This window comes from Canis aureus, chromosome X (assembly GCF_053574225.1).
Source record: "Canis aureus isolate CA01 chromosome X, VMU_Caureus_v.1.0, whole genome shotgun sequence".
NCBI lineage: Eukaryota > Metazoa > Chordata > Mammalia > Carnivora > Canidae > Canis > Canis aureus.
The window spans coordinates 15,111,741-15,131,958 of record NC_135649.1 but is presented as its reverse complement, the minus strand read 5'-3'; the positions used below and the strand labels follow the sequence as shown (position 1 = coordinate 15,131,958).

General features: G+C 37.6%; 1 long non-coding RNA gene across 1 annotated transcript in view; it reads right to left on the bottom strand.

The window, feature by feature from the left end:
• Window positions 1-20,218, bottom strand: part of LOC144309103 (uncharacterized) — a 107,048-nt gene that overhangs the window by 36,170 nt on the left and 50,660 nt on the right. Inside the window, exon 2 of the long non-coding RNA XR_013375220.1 lies at window positions 10,729-10,895. This is a non-coding gene — a long non-coding RNA (uncharacterized LOC144309103). The remainder of the gene's footprint in view (window positions 1-10,728; window positions 10,896-20,218) is intronic.

The following is a 20,218-nucleotide window of genomic DNA, read 5'->3' as shown; positions in this document are numbered from 1 at the left end:
AGACATATAAGCTAGGGTATCATAGAACTGACCTCATTGGGTTTCCATTTCTTAGAGATCACTGTCCTTCATGACCTGATGTCCAATAAATTGAAAATTGTTTCATATGTTTCTTTTTAAGTTTTTTTTATTGGAGTTCAATTTGCCAACATGTAGCATAACACCCAGTGCTCATCCTGCCAAGTGTCCCCCTCAGTGCCCATCACCCAGTCACCCCAACACCCCGCCCACCTCCCCTTCCACTACCCCTTGTTTCATATGTTTCATCTGGATTTTTAGGTATACTATGTAGGAGTTTGGTTCTTGTTACTTCATTGTAGCTGAAAGACCTATAAACCAAACTTAAAATCTAAATAATCTAGGCATGATTAATGCCCCCAAAATTTCAATCTTATTCAAATTAAAATCAGAATTGAAAGGCTGTGGACATTTATGTAAACATAGACATACTGATTTACAACCAAAAAAATATACAGTAAAGTACCAACAGTGTTTTTCTCTGCTAGTGGAAGCCTAAGTCATCCTTTTATTTTCTTACGTATGGTTTTAAAAATTTCCAACATTTGTAAAACATGAATTACCTTTATTATGATGAAATATAAGTATTTTTGTTTTTTTAAAGATTTTATTTATTTATTCATGAGAGACACACACAGAGAGAGAAGCAGAGACACAGGCAAAGGGAGAAGCAGATTCCACACAGGAAGCCCAATGTGGGACTCGATCCCAGAACCCCAGGATCACACCCTGGGCTGAAGGCAGGAGCTAAACCGCTGAGCTACCCAGGGGTCCCATGATAAAATAGAAGTATTTTTAAATGTGGTTTTGACTACCAAAAATTAATACTCATTCTCTAGATGGTTTGTTTATAACAGTGATCAACCTCTTGCCAGATTCTACCCACCTCTGGCAAGCCTCCTGCTTGTTTGACTAGAAAGAAAAAACATGCAATCCATTTAGCTATGTGTAGTAATGCAACTTTCCCCACACTTTCAAAGTTAATGCTAATAAGAATCTATCTTCTTTTTAAAGCCCTCTCTCCAGAAAAGTATTCACATATTTTAAAAGGGGAAATTATATTTACATCTAAATCATATTCTCCATGATTTGATTGGATCCAATATTTATAGGATGCATAGTATACAAGTAATTTTAGGAGAAGGAATTAGAATTACCACATTCATTACTAGGAGTGTTGTTTATGTCTCTTGTCAAGGCTCATAATAAATAAATCATGCTATTTTAAAAATATGTTCTTCAGTCATTACTGCATTAATTCCAAATTACGCCTGAAATGCACTTTAGATTTTCCTGATGGATGCAACATTTTCGTAAGAATGTTTATCCTTCTTTCAGAGACTAGCACACAACTATCAACACAGTTTCTTAACACACAATTATCCTTCACAAAGTAACTATCATGTTAAAAGTGCTGACTCATCATTTTGGTAATGCTTCTCTATATGTTCTGTGCTTTGTTTTTAGCTCACATTCTGCATGCGATAATTCCACCATTTTAATGATCTCATTCACACACTGCCCAAACAAAGCCGTTAATGGTCATCAATATCACCCAAGATTATTTGGGTACCTTAGGATTTTCTCATTACTGGACTACTTGTTCTTTTATTTTAGAAGAACTACACAGCCTCTTTCCTCATGTGAGCCTTTTCTCTTCATTTTTTGGACCATGGCACTCATTCTGAAACTGAAAATTCCCAAATTTTACCAGATGATTGGGATCCGAAGGTGTTTCTGTAGATTTTAAGCAGTAAAATATATACACATTATTTATTTATTTGCAATGGAAACCCCTTGTAATACTTTTATTTTTTCCCTTTTAAAATATAGGTTCACATTCTCCAAAGAAAGATACAAGTAAATTAATAAGCACAAATATCTGCCAATACCATTTTTTTTACCAACATCACGTAATACTGAGCTAGCATTTCCCTCCTGCAAAATTAAAACTGTTCCTTATTTTCCCACATTACCTTATCGCCTTAAATGCATTTGGTGTAGATCTAAATAATTTGATGTCTATAGGCCAACAATTACAAATTGCTAATACATCATTTATGACCCTAAGTGTCCTGTCATTTTTGTCCTTTCTGCAAGCTTATGTAAATCTCTCTATATGCACAGTTTCATGTACTTTAAACTATGTCTACAATAGGTTGAATATTTATGTCTTCCCCAAATTCATGTATTTGGAGGTGGGGCCTATGGGAAGTACTTAGTTCACAAAGGTGGAGCCCACATGAATGGGACTGAATCCTCATAAGAGGCTGAAGAACTAGCTGGTCATCTTTCTGCCATGTTAATATATCAAGAAGTTGGTAGTCTAGAACCTGGAAGATGAGGGCTCTCCCCAGAACCCAGCCAGGTGGGTTCCATGATCTCACAATTCTAGCCTTCAGAGCTGTGAGAAATAAAATTCTTTTGTTGATAAGCTAGCAGGTTTATGGTATTCTGTTACAGGAGCCTAACCTGTCTAAACCAAGACAATGTCCAAAGCTATTGCTTTATAACAATCTTTTAAAAAATTCTTGGTTATTTTAGCTTCTCTGATCTTTCCAAAGAAACAGTTTTTGTCCCATTGATGTTATTTACCATTTCTTTAATTTCAATTTCATTGATTTCTGCTCTTATATCCTTCTGTTTGCTCTGGATTTAATTTACTTTTTCTTTTTATAGTTTAAGGTGGAAGCTGATATTAATCAGATTGAGTCCTTTTTCCTAATACAAGCATTTAATGACATAAACTTCGCACTTGGCACTGCTTTAGATTTTCATTCAGTTCAAACCATTTTCTAATTTCTTTCAATTTTTCTTTTGAAACATAGGTTAGTAAAAATGCATTATTTAATTCCAAATATCTTGGAATCCTGCTGACATAAAAAGAAAACTAAATAAATGTTGAGGCCTTAAATGCCAGAGTGAGGAGTTTGTACCTAATGTATTGAGCAATGGGGAGCAACTGATGATTTTTGAGAAGTATAGTGATCAGAGGTATGTTTGATTAAAAAAAAAAACAATTCTGAAGGATACAATGGATTGGAGGCAGGAAGTAGGTAGGTAGCACGTAACTCCTTCTACTCAACTATGCCATATCATGCACTTACAACTATTAAATTTCTGTTTCTGAAAGACAATATCTCTAAGTAGTTAGGTCACTTTGAATTTAAATCCCAATTTAAATGTACTAGCAAATTCACTAGTTAGTGTCATCTGCAAACCTAATTAGCACACACTTGAACTATCTACACAAATAACTGGCTAACCGTTATTACAGCTAAGCCAGTTAAATTGCTCAAATTGGGCTAAAATCATTGTTAGTGGAATAGATATTTACATTTAATATATGCATCTCAAACTATACATAATTGCAATTTAGGTACTCAGAACCTACAACATAATTGTCATGAGATCGAATTAGTGTGAAATCAGAATCTTATAAATCTCTGCCTAATTATTCTGAATCATATACCTAGAAGTCTGGTTGCTATATATTTTCACAAGTTTTCATCCTGTTTTAAATCAAAACACTTATCTCAACAAATTTATTGGAACTTACAAATACCACGGAAGTGGAACAATCATCAGCCAACATGCATGACTTAAAAAGTAACCAAAACTAAGTTGGGCTGGGTTAATAAAATAACATTACATTCTATTCAGCAAAGATTCTGCAGTTTTAAAGGCTTCTGATATTTTTTCAATAGAGCAAAAGATGACAATGTCCATATTATAGAGGCAGGAAGTTGGAATGTTCTCTGGAATGTCTATATGAGGAAATAGGAATAATTACTTGCCATGAATGGGAGATGGGCAGAGCATCTGAAGCCAGGCCCTGCACTTAAAAAAATCTAGTAAGGCTTTCACTTTCCTTTACTTGGCTCTTCACAGACAGTAAGCATAAGAGACACTCTTGAATCATGAATTGGATATACAACACTCATCCTGAAGTCACATAGCAGCTTTCAAAGAATACTCCACAATTTTGTCAAGGACACCCTTTTTGCCATTCCCATCAATGTCGCTTCCATTCAGAGTGTGACCCTTAATGTTTTGGGGTTACAGATCCCTTTCAGAATCTGATGGAAGTAGGGGAGATGAAAACTTTTGCCAAGAAAATTCTCTAGTTTGTGCACAAAACTCATAATTTTGTCTATAATTTCAAAGGGTTGATAGATTCCTCCCTGTTACAGGTTGACTTGTGTTCCCCAAAAGACATGTTGAGGTCCTAACCACAGTACATATGAATGTGACCTTATTTGGAAATAGGGTCTTTATAGATTAATCCAAACATTAGGGGTGGGCCATAACCCAATACAATTGGAGTCCTTACAGAAAGAGGGAAAACAATGTGAAGAGACAGACACACAAGGAGGATGCTATATGAAGATGAAGACAGATTGGAGTGACGCTCCCATAACCCAAGGAACACCAAAGATCGAAGCTGTCACCAAAAGCTAGAATATAGGCATGGAACATACTCCCCCTCAGAACACTCAAAAGGAACCAACAATGCTGACATCTTGATTTCAGTCTTCAGGCCCCCAGAACTGTGAAACAATTGATTTCTGTTACTTTGTGCTACGTGATTTGTTTCAGCAGCCCTAGCAAACCAATACACCAACTTTCAAGTCCCATCCATTATTATAAATATTTTTAGCAACCTATGAAACCTAGGATCATTCCATTTTCAGGTATTTGTCCAACAGCCAGGCGTAAGATATCTTGAGGAGAGTATAAAGGAAAATTTGCTGCAACTTCTATGAGTAAGACTCCAAAATATTAAACCTTTTAGGAAGCACCGCGCAGTTTAATGAACCACTAAAGAGTGTGCTTTGAAAACAGGATAGGCTGGTAGCAGAAACTTCATTGCAGTGTTCAGATTCTCCATATGACTAACATTTGCTTACTCATTGATTAATGTGTTTACCTGTCTTCTCCATGAGCATAGAGTTGAATATCAAATTTGCAGCTGACTCACTTTTGAATGGATCTTCAAACACTCTTTTTCCACCGCTAAGTAAAAAACTTCTTTTTAGGGAAATAAAATGTAGGCAACAGGCAAATATACTTGTACCTACCAAACTGTTAGTGTGAGTTCCTTTTCGGGTTGTTAGCTGGGATTTATATCAGTTTCCCATGCCCACAGATCTTTGAAGTATGGAAAATATATGAGTTTAAAGATGTGTGGGTACAGAAATGCAAAATCAAATAATATTAGCCAGTACATCATATTGTTTTGAGGTCAAAAAAGGTGTTAAAAATCCATGAGGGCAGCCCAGGTGGCTCAGCGTTTTAGCATCTCCTTCAACCCAGGACCTGATCCTGGAGACCTGGGATCGAGTCCCACGTTGGGCTCCCTGCATGGAACCTACTTCTCCCTCTGCCTGTGTCTCTGCCTCTCCCTCTCTCTGTGTGTGTCTTTCATGAACAAATAAATAAGTAAAATCTTTTTTAAAAAAATTCATGAAAAAAGACAGGTCTCAATGTTAAAAAGATAAAGAAAAATTGTTTCCATTAAGTTTATTTTAGTTTCTTAATCTCTAGGGGAAAATACACTGTCCTATCAACTTTGAGTTTGGGGCTCTGTTTTAAGAAGAGTTTTCATCTGGGGCACCTGGGTGGCTCAGTCAGTTAAGTGTCTGGCTTTGGCTCGGGTCATGATCCTGGGGTCTTGGGATGGAGCTCTGCTTCCGGCTCCCTGCTCAGGGGAGCCTGCTTCTCCCTCTCCCTACCCCCTGCTCGTGCTCTCTCTCACCATCTCTCTCTAGTAAATAACTAAAATCTTTTTTTAAAAAAGAATTTTCTTCTAATTTTCTTTTGTAGAGTGGTGAAAATATTCTTCATGTTGGGTAGAAAGAGAAAGAGAAAACATAAATATTAATAATAAAAGAATTATTTATTCATCAAATATTTGCAAAGTGTCTACTATATATGCGGCACCCTGCTGGACAATGGCAAGGCAGAGACAAATGGTCCCTGCTCTAAAGGAATTTCACTGATAGGAAAAGACACAAAACCCAACAATTATAGTATGTGATGACAGCAGTCATCTAATTCATTCAGTATTTGTGGGAGAGACTGTGGAGGATGGGTGCCCTACAAGAGATAATAATTCAGTTGGATCTTAAAATTGGCAAGTGCATTCCAGGGAGATGTGATTAGCAGGAACTAAAGCAAAGATAAGACACAGTGTGTTACATGAGATATACTTATACTAAAAAAAGTATTCGTTGTTTATTTGAAATTCAAATTTAGCTGGGTGTCCTCTATTTATATTTTCTATGTCTGGCAGCTCTTTATGTAGAGAATCAAACATATTTCAGGGTTGTTGGAATGTCAAGTGCACTTCAGGGACTATGAGAGACAGGGCTGGAAAGGTGCAGATGTTAGATCATGAAAAAGTATGTTTACCAAGTCAGGGATCTTAGTTTTGTGAGCAATGGTGATCATTGAAGACTTTTTATTTTATTTTATTTTTTAAAGGTTTATTTATTTATTTATTTGAGAGAGAGAGCAAGAGCATAAGCAGGGGGCAGGATCAGAGGGAGAGGGAGAAGCAGACTGCCCACTGAGCAGGGAGCTAGTTGGATGCGGGGCTCAATCCCAGGACCTGGTACCCCCAGAAAAGTTTTTAGCATAAGAGTAATAGTCTCTTTCAGATGAGTGGTTCTGAAAATACATGGAATATGCATTCAAGTCCATAAGAGTAGAGACAGGGAAATTACTATAGACTAATGTTAGGTTAGTCCAGGAGAAATGATGTTAGCTTAAACCAGTGCAATAGTTGGGAGAAATGGAGATAAGATCATAGAATAAACTAGCAGGAGTAAAATCCAGAAGTCTAAGTGGTTGACTACATGGGGCGATGAGAGAGAGTGAGTCAGGGCTGACTCCAAATGTCCTATCCTAGTGACTAGAAAAATGACATGGGAAATGTAGGAGAAGGGATAAGATTTTTAGGGAAGAGGACAAATTATATTTTGGGCATGTTAAGCTGGTAATGCTACTGGACCAGCCAAATAAAAATGACTGAAAAGTATCAGGGGAGCAGTCTATGTTGATAGTAGAGATTTGAGAATCATCAGGATAGAATTAAAACTATAAAAGCCAGAGAACCAATTAAGAGCACTCATTCTTGCAGTTGATAGAATTAGAAATCTTGAAAGAAAATTGCCACTCAATGTAGTTTTAATCTCAGCTCAACAATATACCATAAAAAGATCCAATACAGCGAATACACAATTATGGCAGGACCCTGTACTTATTGCAAACCATGTGGTGGAGTTGTTTATCTTATTTGTGGAATTATCTCATATTTAATATACCTGAGTATAATGAGAGAGATTGCAGCTAGGAATAGGCCAACTTGTAGAAAAAGCTAACAATATTTTTGTAGAATGTATATATTATCCTCATCACAAGGTGCAATCAAGATGACTTCTCTGGGCCAATATAGGCACTTATAAAATTGAATTTCTGGTTTTTAATAGAGTTTAAAATTTCTACACTGAAACATGAGTTGTAGTCTTACGTAGCAAAGGAGCTTATTCAATCACATGTGAGTAAAATGCGAGTGTGAGGTTCATATGAAAAGCACTTTAACCTGGAGAAAGACATTGTGTGTTCAATAAAACGGAGTCTTTCACCACCTATCAAGGTGCTAACGTATGTATATCAATAATAAGCTTATAGGTGAATTACTGAGAACCTGATGTGCCAATTTCCATAGAAATTTTATGAGCTAAGTAAATGGTCACTTTCATTTCATCATTGAAGAAAGTGAAACTCAGAAGTTGCTCAATATTTACAGAGACACAATCATTTCCAAAGTCTACACTTAAGAATTTCATATATATATAAATATATCTACACATACATATATGTAAAATACATATACCCCTAGTTATTTTCTTATCATGGTCAAAGTAACCATTTCTAATATCACTGGTTGATTCACAGTTCACATTATAAAATGTTCTTCAAAGGGAATGGTGTAACATGGATCCCTCCCTCTCTGAATAGCAATGAAATTAAATACCAACATATTGTTTTGCCATATGTCAATTTACCTTCCTAGGTTTGAGCCATAGCATCTCAGTGTTGAAAACAATTTGGGTTTATCAAGTCCAACTTCCTCTTCTGTGTAGGAATCCCTCTTTGACATCCTTGACACAGAAATTTTTAGTCCCTACTCAAATATTCACAGTGACTAGGAGGACATAAGGTCACCAATCTCATTGTTGGGCAGCTGTGGTAGGTCCTAAATTTGCTTCTGAAGATTTACAGGGGGCAGCCCGGGTGGTGCAGCGGTTTAGTGCCACCTGCAGCCCAAGGTGGATCCTGGAGACCGGGATAGAGTCCCGCATCGGGCTCCCTACATGGACCCTGCTTCTCCCTGTCTCTGTCTCTCTCTCTCTGTGTGTGTGTCTCTCATGAATAAATAAAAAAAAAATAAAATCTTTTTAAAAAATAAAGATTTACAGGTCCACCCATGTTGTTTTATTTTTTAAAGCAAAAAATGGTATTTATTGGCTCATATAACTGAAAAGTCCATAGGGATATACTAGCTTCAGGCAAGGTTGGATCCAGGGGCACAAACATTGTCATCAGGACTCAAGTCTCTCCATCATTTGGCTCTGATTTCCTCTGCACTTGCTTCATTTTCTGGCTCACTTGATATGGTGGGCCCTGTTGGTTAGAGCTTTTATACTACAAAGCCAAGCAACCTCAGTAAAGATAGCTTCTGAGCTTCTCCTCCACAGTTCAGTAAAACTCTTACAGCTGAGTATCACTGGACCAATTTGAATCAAACAACCATTCCAGAACCAATCACTATGGTGAAGGAGATGGGATATGCTGATTGATCAGGTCTGAATTACATGTCCACCCAAGAAGCTTAAAGTTAGGCCAGACTGTCTGAACCCATGTTGTTTTAAATAGAAGATTTTATTCTTTCTTTTTTTAAAAAGATTTTATTTATTTATTCATGAGAGACAGAGAAAGAGAGAGAGAGAGAGAGAGAGAGAGAGAGAGAGAGAGAGAGAGAGAGAAAGGCAGAGACACAGGAAGAGGGAGAAGCAGGCTCCACTCAGGGAGCCTGACGTGGGACTCAATCCCGGGTCTCCAGGATCACGCACTGGGCTGAAGGTGGCACTGACCTGCTGAGCCACCCGGGCTGCCCGATTTTATTCTTTCTATGGCTGAATAATATTCCAGTGGGGTGTGTGTGTGTGTGTGTGTGTGTGTGTGTGTACACCATATTTTTTCATTCATTCACCCAAAGGACACTTAGGTCATTTCTGTTTTCCATAGTGGCTGCACAAATTTACATTCTGACCTACAGTGCACAAAAGTTCCCTGTACTTCACATCCTCACTAGCACTTGTTATGTCATCTTTTTTATTCTAGCCACTCTAACAGGAGTGAGGTTATAGCTCATTGGGGTTTTAGTTTGTACTTCTCTCGTGAGTAGTGATGTTAAGCATCTTTTCAGGTACTTGTTGGTCATCTGTATGTCTTCTTTGGAAAAATGTCTACTCAGATCATTTTTTATTTTTTTATTTTTTATTTTATTTTTTTTTCTCAGATCATTTTTTAAAAGTATTTTTTCTTCTGACTCCTCCACAGTATTTTATAGCTTTGTTTGACTCTACTTTGTGCTTCATTTTTATTTTAGGGAACTAGGAGTACTTTAAACATTACTTTTTAAAGCTTTGTGACTTCAGAGAATACCGTAAGGATAAAATAAATCACTTTCCTAATAATGTTTGTTTTTTGCTAATGCATCAAGAAGAATGCTTTACTATTAATAGTGGGGATGGAGGGCAAGGATACATTATGAAGATCTGTACTGGTTTTGATCTTAATATTATTTATATTTTCAATTAATCTGAGCATAAGGGCTGCCTGGGTGGCTCAATGGTTGAGCATGTGCCTTCGGTTCAGGGCATGGTCCTGGAGTTCCGGGATTGAGTCCCACATCAGGTTCCCCTCAAGGAGCCTGCTTCTTCTTCTGCCTGTGTCTCTAACTCTCTCTCTCTGTGTGTCTCTCATGAATACGTAAATAAAAATCCTTTAAAAATATATAATATATTAATCTGATTATGAAGTGAACCTAACTTCCGCATGGCTCAGGTCGTGATCCTGGGGGCCTGGGATGGAGTCCTGCCTCAGACTCCCTGTGGGAAGTCTAGTCTACTTCTCCCTCTGCCTATGTCTCTGCCTCTCTCTGTGTATCTCTCATAAATAAATAAATAAATAAATAAATAAATAAATAAATAAATAAATAAATAAATAAATAAAATCTTTTTAAAAATCTACAGGTAAAAGTAAATCAATCCATGTTTGTAGATAGTATCTTTTACATGGAAAATCCTAAAGAATACACAGACACACACACAAAATATTAAAGCTATTAAAAGAAATTCAGCAAAAGTGCAAAATAGGAGATCAACATACAAAATTCAGTTGTCATTCTATATACCAGCAATGACCAATTTGAAAAGTAAATTGAGAAAATTCCATTTATAATACCATCCAAAAGAATAAAATACTTATATGTAAATTTAACCAAGGAGGTAAAAGTTCATGCACTGAAACCTATAAAATATTGCTGAAAGAAATGAAAGAGGACCTAACTAAATGTAAATAAATTCCATGTTTATGGATTGGAAGACATAATATTGCTAAGACAATATTCAGGGGTACCTGGGTGGCTCAGTCAGTTGGGCATCCAGCTGTTGATTTTAGCTCCAGTCGTGATCTCGGGGTCCTGAGATTGGGCCCCATGTTGGGCTCCACGCTCAGCTCAGAGTCTCCTTGGGATTCTGTCTCTCTCCCTCTGCCTTCCTTCGGCTCATGTTCTCTATCTCTCTCTAAAATAAATAGATAAAATCTTTTTTAAAAAAGATAGTATTTGGGAAGCCTGGGTGGCTCAGCAGTTGAGCATCTGCCTTAGGCTCAGAGAGTGATCCTGGAGTTCCAGGATCAAGTCCCACGTTGGGCTTCCTGCATGGAGCCTGCTTCTCCCTCTGCCTATGTCTCTGCCTCTCTCACAGTCTCTGCCTCAAATAAATAAATAAATAAATAAATAAATAAATAAAATCTTTTTTTAAAAAAGATAATATTCAAACACTACCAAAATCAATCTACAGATTTAATGTGACCCCACTGAAATTCAACATCCTTTTTTGCAGATATGAAAAAGCTGATACAAAAATTGATCCAATATTGCCAGGAGTCCCAAATAGTCAATATAATCTTGGAAAAAAAACAAAGTTGAAATTTACACTTTCCAATTTTAAACTTACTACAAATCAACCATGATCAAAACAGTGTAGCATCGCATATGGATAGATACATGGACCAATGGAATAGAAATAAATAATAAATAAATAAAATAGTCCAGAAACAAATCCAAGCATCTACAGCCAACTAACTTTCAACAAGAGTGCCAAGACAAATCAATGGGGTTAAGAATAGCCTCTTCAGGGGTGCTTAGGTGGCTCAGTCGGTTAAGCATCTGCCTTCAGCTCGGGTCCTGGGATCAAGTCCTACATTGGGCTCCCTGCTCAGTGGGGAGTCCGCTTCTCCCTCTCCCTCTACTTCTTCCTCAGCTTGTGCTATCTCTCTCTCTCTCTTTCAAATAAATAATTTTTTTAAAAAAGAATAGTCTCTTCAACTAATGGTGTTTAGACAATTGTATATTCATATGCAAAAACATAAATTTGGACCTCTATCTCATACCACATACAAAAATTAACACAAAATGGATCAATATTCTAAATGAAAGAGCTAAAAGTATAATTCTTAGAAGAAAACATAAGTGTAAAACTTCACAACCCTAGATTCATCAAAAACACAAGCAACAAAAGAAAAAATAGGTAAATTGGACTTCATCAAAATTTAAAAATGTGTGTGCAAAGGATGTTACCATGACAGGGAAAAGAGAACCTACAGGATAGGAGAAATTCTATGAAAACTACATATCTGAATAGGATCTCACGTCCAAAACATAGAAAAACTCATACAACTCAACAACAAAAACAAAAAGCCCCAAACAACCCAATTAAAAAATGGATAAAGGAAAAAAAAATAATACATAAAAAAAATGGATAAAGGACTTGAATGGCCATTTATCCTAAAAGATATCCAAATGACAAGCACTTGAAAAGATGCTCAACATCATTAGTCATTAGGGAAATGCAAATAAAACCCACAAGGACATATCACATCACACCCACTGGGATGTCTATAATAAAAAAAATAATACCAAATAACAAGTGTTGGCAAGGGCAGTGAAATGTTGGTGGGAATGCAAAATGGTGCAGTTACTGTGGAAAACATTTTGGTGGTTCCTCAAGTTAAACACAGAATTACCATGACCCAGCAATTCCACTTCTGAGAACAAATAAACCCAAGAGATTTGAAAACATTCAAACAAAAACACGTACACAAATGTTCTTAGCAGCACTATTCACAATAACTGGAATGTGGAAATATCAGAAATGCCCATCATTGGGTGAGGGGATAAACAAATGAAGCATATCCACACAATAGGATATTACTAAGCCATAAAAAAGAATGAAGTATTGATACATGCTACAATGTGGATAAACCTTGAAAATATGCTGAGTGAAAGAAACCGGACGCAAAAGATCATATATGTTGCATAATTCCATGTATATGAAATATGCAGACTTGGTAAATCTATAGAGACAAAAAGCAAACTGGTTTTGCCAGGGGCTGGGAGGGGGTTTAGTGGGAAGTGACCACTTAACTGGTACACAGTTTCCTTGTGAGGTGATGAAAATGATTTGAACTTGACACAGGTGGTGGTTGAACAACATTATGGATGCCCTAAATGCCACTGAAATGTACACTTAAAATGGTTAATTTTATGTTATGTAAATTTCACCTCAATACAAAAAATGAAAGCTATCTAATGCAATCATACAGCACGTAACCTTTTGAGATGAGTTGTTTTCATTCAGCATAATTCCCTTGAGATCCATCCAAGCCATCTGCCTTCTGTGTCTTCAGAGAAACTGATGAAATGGCCAAAGCCAAGCACAAAGCCAGCTAGCATTCTCTACCCAAATTAACATTGCTCCATTCATACTGTGTACATTTCCTCCAGGTGTGATGCCAGTTACCTATCCTATCACCTAGTCCATGTTTCTCTTTCTTGTTTCTAAGGCTATGGTGAAATTCTTAGCTGAATTTAATGAGCATCTGTATCAGTTACTATTGCTGCTGTAACGAACTGCCACAAACCTAACAGCTCAAAACAACATGAATTTATCTCACAATTCTGAAGGTCAGAAGACTGAAGTCAGCTTGACTTGGTTAAAATCAAAGCATTAGCAGGGCCGCATTTCCTTTGGAGACTCCAGGTGAGAATATGTCTCCCTGCCCTTTTCAGGTTTTGGAGAATGCCGACATTCCTTGCCTCCTAGCTCTTTCAATAATCTCCAAAGCATCAGTCCAACTCTGCCTCTGTTATCACAACCCCTCTGTCTCTGACTCTAATTCTGCTTCCTGTTATAAGACTGATTACACTGGGCCCACCTGGGTATTTCATGTTATCTCCCCATCTCAGTTCCTTAATTTAATTACACCTGCAAAGTCCTTTTTGTCGTGTAAATTAACATATTCACAGATACCAAGGTTCTGAATGCAAACATATTTGATGGGCCATTATTCAGCCTAATACAGTATTTTTTGCTGAATTCCAGACATATTGGTTCAACAGTATTCCCCTGATTTACCAGGCTAGTTAGCCTTTCAAGGATCATCAGCAGAACCCATTAATTTAACTGCAATGCACTGAATGAATTGAGTAGAAAGTACCACAATAAACTGGACATGCCAATTATCCTGCACTACCGTCTGAACACACACAAAATGACTTCTCTAGAGTTATAACTTTTATTAAAGTACAAGCCTTGCTTACTGCCATTCACACTCTGCCTGTTTAGGAGCAGTGCTTGGGATATTTTTCAGACTTGATATGCACTGGTTAATGATTCTTTCTGCATCTTTTCACCAAGATATTATTTTGATGGCATGTATTATTGACTTGCATTTTCCCACCATCACAAATATGGGTCCCTGGGTGGCTCAGTCAGCTAAGTGTCCAACTCTTGATTTTGGTTCAAGTCATGATCTCTGTCTGGGTTGTGAGATCAAGCCCCACGTTGAGTTCCACGCTGGGCATGGTATCTGCTTAAGATTCTCTTTCTCCCTCTGCTCCTCTACCCCCTCCCTCTCTCTCTCAAAAAATAAAATAAAATAAAATCACAAATAATTTGCACTGGTAAATAGAACAAACTGATAACTGGTGCTTAAATAACTGATGCTCATTTGAGCTATGCTATGACCAGTACTTTCAGAGCAAGATAACAGACAATATAATCTCACAAAAGCTAAACAATTCTTCTAAATATACATAAAATAGAAAAGATTATATATATAATTTTATATGTAATTTACATATTATTACATATATAACTTCCCACGTTAAAATGTGAAAGCATATACACATGGCAGCATTTTTTTCCTAATCTCTACCATCCTAGGTCTTCAAAAGGAATTTTCTCACTAGTGAACTAGAGTTGATCCTCAATATATAAAAGTAAATCACTTTTTCAGGAGTTCAGATTCAAAGTGCCATTACTACATATGACTATTATTAGTTGTAGATGTAAAAAATATAGAAAATCTGACCAGAACTTCTGGACCAGTTGACAGGGATGAGAGTTCTGGGACATTTACTCCCTTGGCCTGAGATTCCAAACACACTTCTGTGTATTCACTGAATATGTTGACTTAATAGGACCAAAGACACTACCTCAGGAAGGCCCCTTTGGAACATGCCCAGAAGACAGGCTTTCGAGCTTTGTTTGGACACTTCCCAAGACCACTTTGGTCTTTCTAAGATACCTCTACCCCCTCCTTCTCTCCCTACACTCCCATCTCAAGCTAACTACTTTGCTGCTCATGCTCTTTGCTTGTGCTTACCTCTGCATCTGGTTAGGCCATTTTGATATGAGGGAATTACTGAGAATCTCTCATTAAGCTTTGGTTTTCTTCTGTGTCACTAAGTCCAAAGGACAGAAATCTCTTTTTAGTGACCTTGGCCTCTGCTGTGTTTCCATGGTACCTTTACTGCACTCTGTAGTGACCAACGATCTGCATGGCCTTACCATTTCACCATATGTCAAGGCATAGAATTTATTAACTTTTTAATGAAATGGTATATATTGATATTTCATTGTTTCTGTGTTTTTCTTTGTTTCCATTCGTCTCTCTAAGCTGTGAGCTGAGAGTTTGAGAGCCAGACTTTGAAATGAGTCAGCTGTTTAGAGCCCAGACACTGAAAGAGGTTTCCGTAGCAACAGGAGATGTGTGGGAAAGCCTTATGCACACTATAGCTTAGGAAGCAGGATTTACTGGCTGAAGAGCAAAGCTTCCCCTCCATCATGGGGTTATTTTCTTAGTACAGGGATATTTGGTTTGGACTATTTTAGCTAACATTCAAACACGATAAAATTTCTTCTCAAGGTAAACTTGGCATTTTGTGGAAATAAATTAAATACTGATATGAAACACATACTGTTTCAAAAATAACCATAAAATCAATAAAGCCCTATTAAATAAAGTAGCTAAGCTTTAGTCAAAGGTAAAGAGCAAAAGTATCCTATTGTTCTCATCACAAACACATTTATGGCTAAGTGAGTTCAATCTGGCAAATGTCTTGCCTGAATCCTTATCTATAGAGTGGTCCTTCAATATTCTGAAAATATCTGACATCCAGCAGGTTTCCTAGAACAGATTTCATCTTTCAGACGAACAACCCTTATGTGATCCATGGCCAGCTGACTTGATCAGTTAAAAATTGTACAAAGCAAGTCGAAGCTTATGGAGGGCTTCAATATTCCACTCAACCCTGGGTAGTTGCATTGTGATGCAGCCACTGGGCAGAAAAGTGAAAGAACCAGTGTATTTCCACATGCACTACTGGAGAAGCACTCCCAAGGGCACTCCAGGAATCGCATCTTTATGTAATATGGAGGCTGCATATTGCCTGGAGTTTTGAAAACCAGCAACAAAAGGACTTGTTACTTAATAAATATTGCAATTGGATCAGGAGGGTAGTGTAAACAAATTATGCAATACAGAAAAATTTTCCAAAGACTCTATCTCAACTGACCGCTAAGCATGGTCATTTGCTAGTCCAGGGTTCTCCTCCCAAAATCTTTGGGGCTATGGTGATAACCTGGTTTATGAAAACCCATTCTTTCCTCTTTATTTCTGTTGACACCCTCTACACTCTTCTGTTCTCTATTCTTGTCACCATTCTGCTGAAAGTAAGCTGTGTGTCCCCTACGGAATCATCTTGTTCATTTCTCAAATGACCTCATTTCTTAGCGAAAAAGTGCCTCAGATTTGTGGTCATGATAATTAAAATATTGAATGGTCTTTTAAAAGTGGCTATCACTAGAAGCTGTGTGGGAGTGCTTACAAACTAGCAGCAATGTTTTGTAACTTCAAGATATCCCACGATTCTAGGCTTGGCTCCATATTTATAGAAAGTCAGAACAAGAATTTCTTTAGTGATCAAATAGTCCACCCTCCTATTTTATGGGTGGTAAAGGCTTTACTTTACTTTCCTGTTCGTAAAAGGAGGTTTGGAGATTATTTAATTTAAAATATGTTTCTCAGTTCTCTGCTTACATATACTTTAATGTCAAATTACATTTAGCTAACATGTCTGTTTTTCTTTAAAAGATCTTATGTATCCGTAAGGTATTTAATGGAATTTGAGATAAAACAATCTTCTACATCTAGGTTTTGTAACTTTTCTTATGCAACTAAAATGGTTTTCCCTCTCTGTTGATGAAAGAGGAAGGTGTTGAAAATGTCTAATATTGTCCAGACTATTATGTGATGTTCACAATCACTAAGTTTATAAGTGGCATGCTGACTCTTACTGCTGCATTAATATAATGACATTAAAGTCATAGCTATAGTCTCAGCAGGCTACCTCATTGTATTTGTTGCCTTTTTATTAGGAAAGCTCTTAATAGAATGTCTGCAAAACAACTTCTCAAATATGTGTGCCAATTTTACTATTGTGCTGCCTTCAATCTTGGAACTACTGAGATAATAAAATTAACCCAAATCACAATGACCAGTCTGTGGAGTAATAAATATGTGTGAGTAAATACATGACACATAATTTGTGCTTAGTAAATGTTTGTTTAATGAATGAATGAATGAATGAACATCCCTGGTAGTTTTTACCAGTTTCTCTCATGGACTTCTCATCCTCCATCCCATCCTCCCATGTTTAGGAGTAGTAACCAATGTATCATTCTATGGCTTCGCATGTCATTTATGCTTCCAGTTTGATGTTTTCACTTCAGTCCCAGTGCTAATAGCTCTGCCTGGATACTAGACATTTTCTTGGATTCTGAGCTCTTTTCACCCAAACAAATTATAGCCATTTAAGTGAACTTCCTTTTCCACCACTACTTTCTCCAATCAAATTCTGTTTCATTCCAAATAACTTTGTCCATGTTAATATTATTTGTATTCTCTTAAACTATTCAGGCTCAAAAATTTGAAACATTTTTGGTAATTTCTACTGATGTAGCTCTCATTCCAATTAGTCACAGATTCTATCTATCCATTTTCTTTAAAAAAGACCATTTTCATTCATATTATTTCCCTCCTCTATGTCCATTTTCAAATAGCTGTCCCTCATCCTTGGATTACTGCCACAGCTTCCTAGTCAATCCCTCAGGTTCCAAGTTCTCCCTCACCCCAAGTTATCTTCCACAGAAAATCTCAAGTAACAATGCCTTATGCTTGCAACACCATGTGAACCGGGAGAGGCTGAGATATGTTTTCATAATATATAGCCCCCAAATCACAGACTTAAGACACAAACATTTCTCACTCACAAGAAGTCAGTTGAGGGTCATGAGGGAGATGGGGTTTTCTTTCCTCCATTTGATGACTCAGAGGTTGATGCTCCTTCTCTTTTACAATAACACCATCTCAACATATCGTCCCCATGGTTACTAAAGAAGAGGAACAGAGAGCTTGGAGATGGCACACGAACTCTTAATGCTTTGACTTAGCAGTGACACGTGTCACACCTCCTCACAGCTCATTAGCCAGAGTATTCACATGATCCCAACAGAACTCAAAAGACCCTGGGATCTGTAGGGGAGCATATGGAAAGTGCAAGAGCACTAGAGTCTCCCACAAGCACTTTTATGTTATCCAAGCGATTTTATGTCAAGTTCTCACTTGATTCCCACAGCTATCGTGGGAGGTGTCTGGGCCAGGTAGCAGCTCCCTTGTAAAGATGTAGCAGCCAAGGCCCAGAGGGCAAAAGTGACTTTTCTAAGATTACAAATTTAACGAGCAACAGAAGTGGAATCATAAACAAGGATGCCTTTCTTCAGTCCTGATTTCTTTGTGCTTTAAAATATCCCTCCTGAAAAGGAAAAGACTCAAGGGCCAAGAGCAAGCCAAGAAGATGAAGATGGTCAAGTCCATACTCAGCCACTTTCAGTTGCTTATAGATATTGTGATGATACCTAATCTGACTCTGAATGAGCTTTAGACCCATCACCCATTGTCAACAGGACCTTGTTAATGGTCCTGAAACTCAACCCAATTCCAACTGACCCAATTATCTCCTTCAACATACCCCAAACGCCTACTGTTCCTATGTTCCTAGCTCTTTAAATGGCACCACCATCCAAACAATGACTGAAGCCAGATATTTGGGAGTCATCTTTCTTCCTCTCTATCAATTATCTACCATGATCAATCAATCACCAAATCCTGACCTTTCTGGTATTCTAGTACTGGAATACTCCTACCTTTCCTCTTCTACTTCATTTTTCATACATCAAAGAGAGTGATCTTTCTAAAATACCGGTATGATCTTGTCACTACCATACATAAAAGTAATCAAATATCTGTTATTACTAGGGACTTTGAATATACAAAGATGAAAAACCTGTGATTCTTATTTTTAAAGACCTTCAAATCTACATAAGGGTGGTGTTATGGACCAATAATGCTTATGTCCCCTCAAAATTCTTCTGTTGAGAGCAACTGGGTGGCTCAGGCTGTGATCCTGGGGTCCTGGGATCGAGTCCTGCATCAGGCTCCCTGCCTGTGTCTCTGCCTCTCTCTGTGTGTTTCTCATGAATAAATAAATAAAATCTTTTTTAAAAAAATTCTTCTGTTGAAACCTTAATCCCAATGTGATGGTATTAGAAGGTGGGGCCTTTCGGAGGCAATTAGGTCATGAGCATGGAGCCCTCATTAATAGGATTACTGCCCTTAAAAGGAGAGGCCAGAGAGCTAGCCAGCTCTTTCCACTGTGAAACAATACAGCAAGAAGTCAGCAGTCTACAACCTGAAAGATAGTCCTTATCAGAAACTAACTCCTGATGTCATATCCTGATGTCTAACTTGCGATCTCCAGTACTATGAGAAATACATTTCTGTTGTGTTTATAATCTACCCAGTCTATGGACCTTGTTTATAGAAGCGTAAATGGACTAAGTCAGGCAAAGATGGAAGGATAATATAGTCTATAATAAGTTAAGGTTTTTGGACACAAATAATAGAGACTAACTCTGGCTAATTTAAGGGAAATGTTTCTTGAAAGAACACTGGAGGGGTGCCTGGGTGGCTCAGTCAGTTAAGCAGCTGCCCTCAGTTCAGGTCATGATCCTGGGATCTTGGGATTGAGCCCCACATTGGGCTCCTTGCTCAGCAAGGAGTCTGCTTCTCCTTCTCCCTCCTTCTGCCCTTCCACCTTCCACTCATTCTCTCAAATAAATAAATAAAATCTTAAAAAAAAAAAGAGCAAACATTGGCTAGTTCACAGGACCAACAGGGAGTCTGGCAAAGTAGGTCGAGAAACAGTCAAGCACCAAAGGTAACCAGGAAGCAAGAAATACAGCCAATGTCACCCCCCAGGAATAGCTGGTGCTAGTACCACTGCCGCTGGCCACTTGACTCTACCACCTCAATTAATAATCTCCAAAGTTTCCTGTTTCCTTGCATCAGTTCCTCTGAATTCAAAGTCCCAGGAGGAAGCATAGCCTAGGCTTTGTTGGAAGTTTAGGTTACGTCTCCATGACTAGGCACCAGGGAGGAA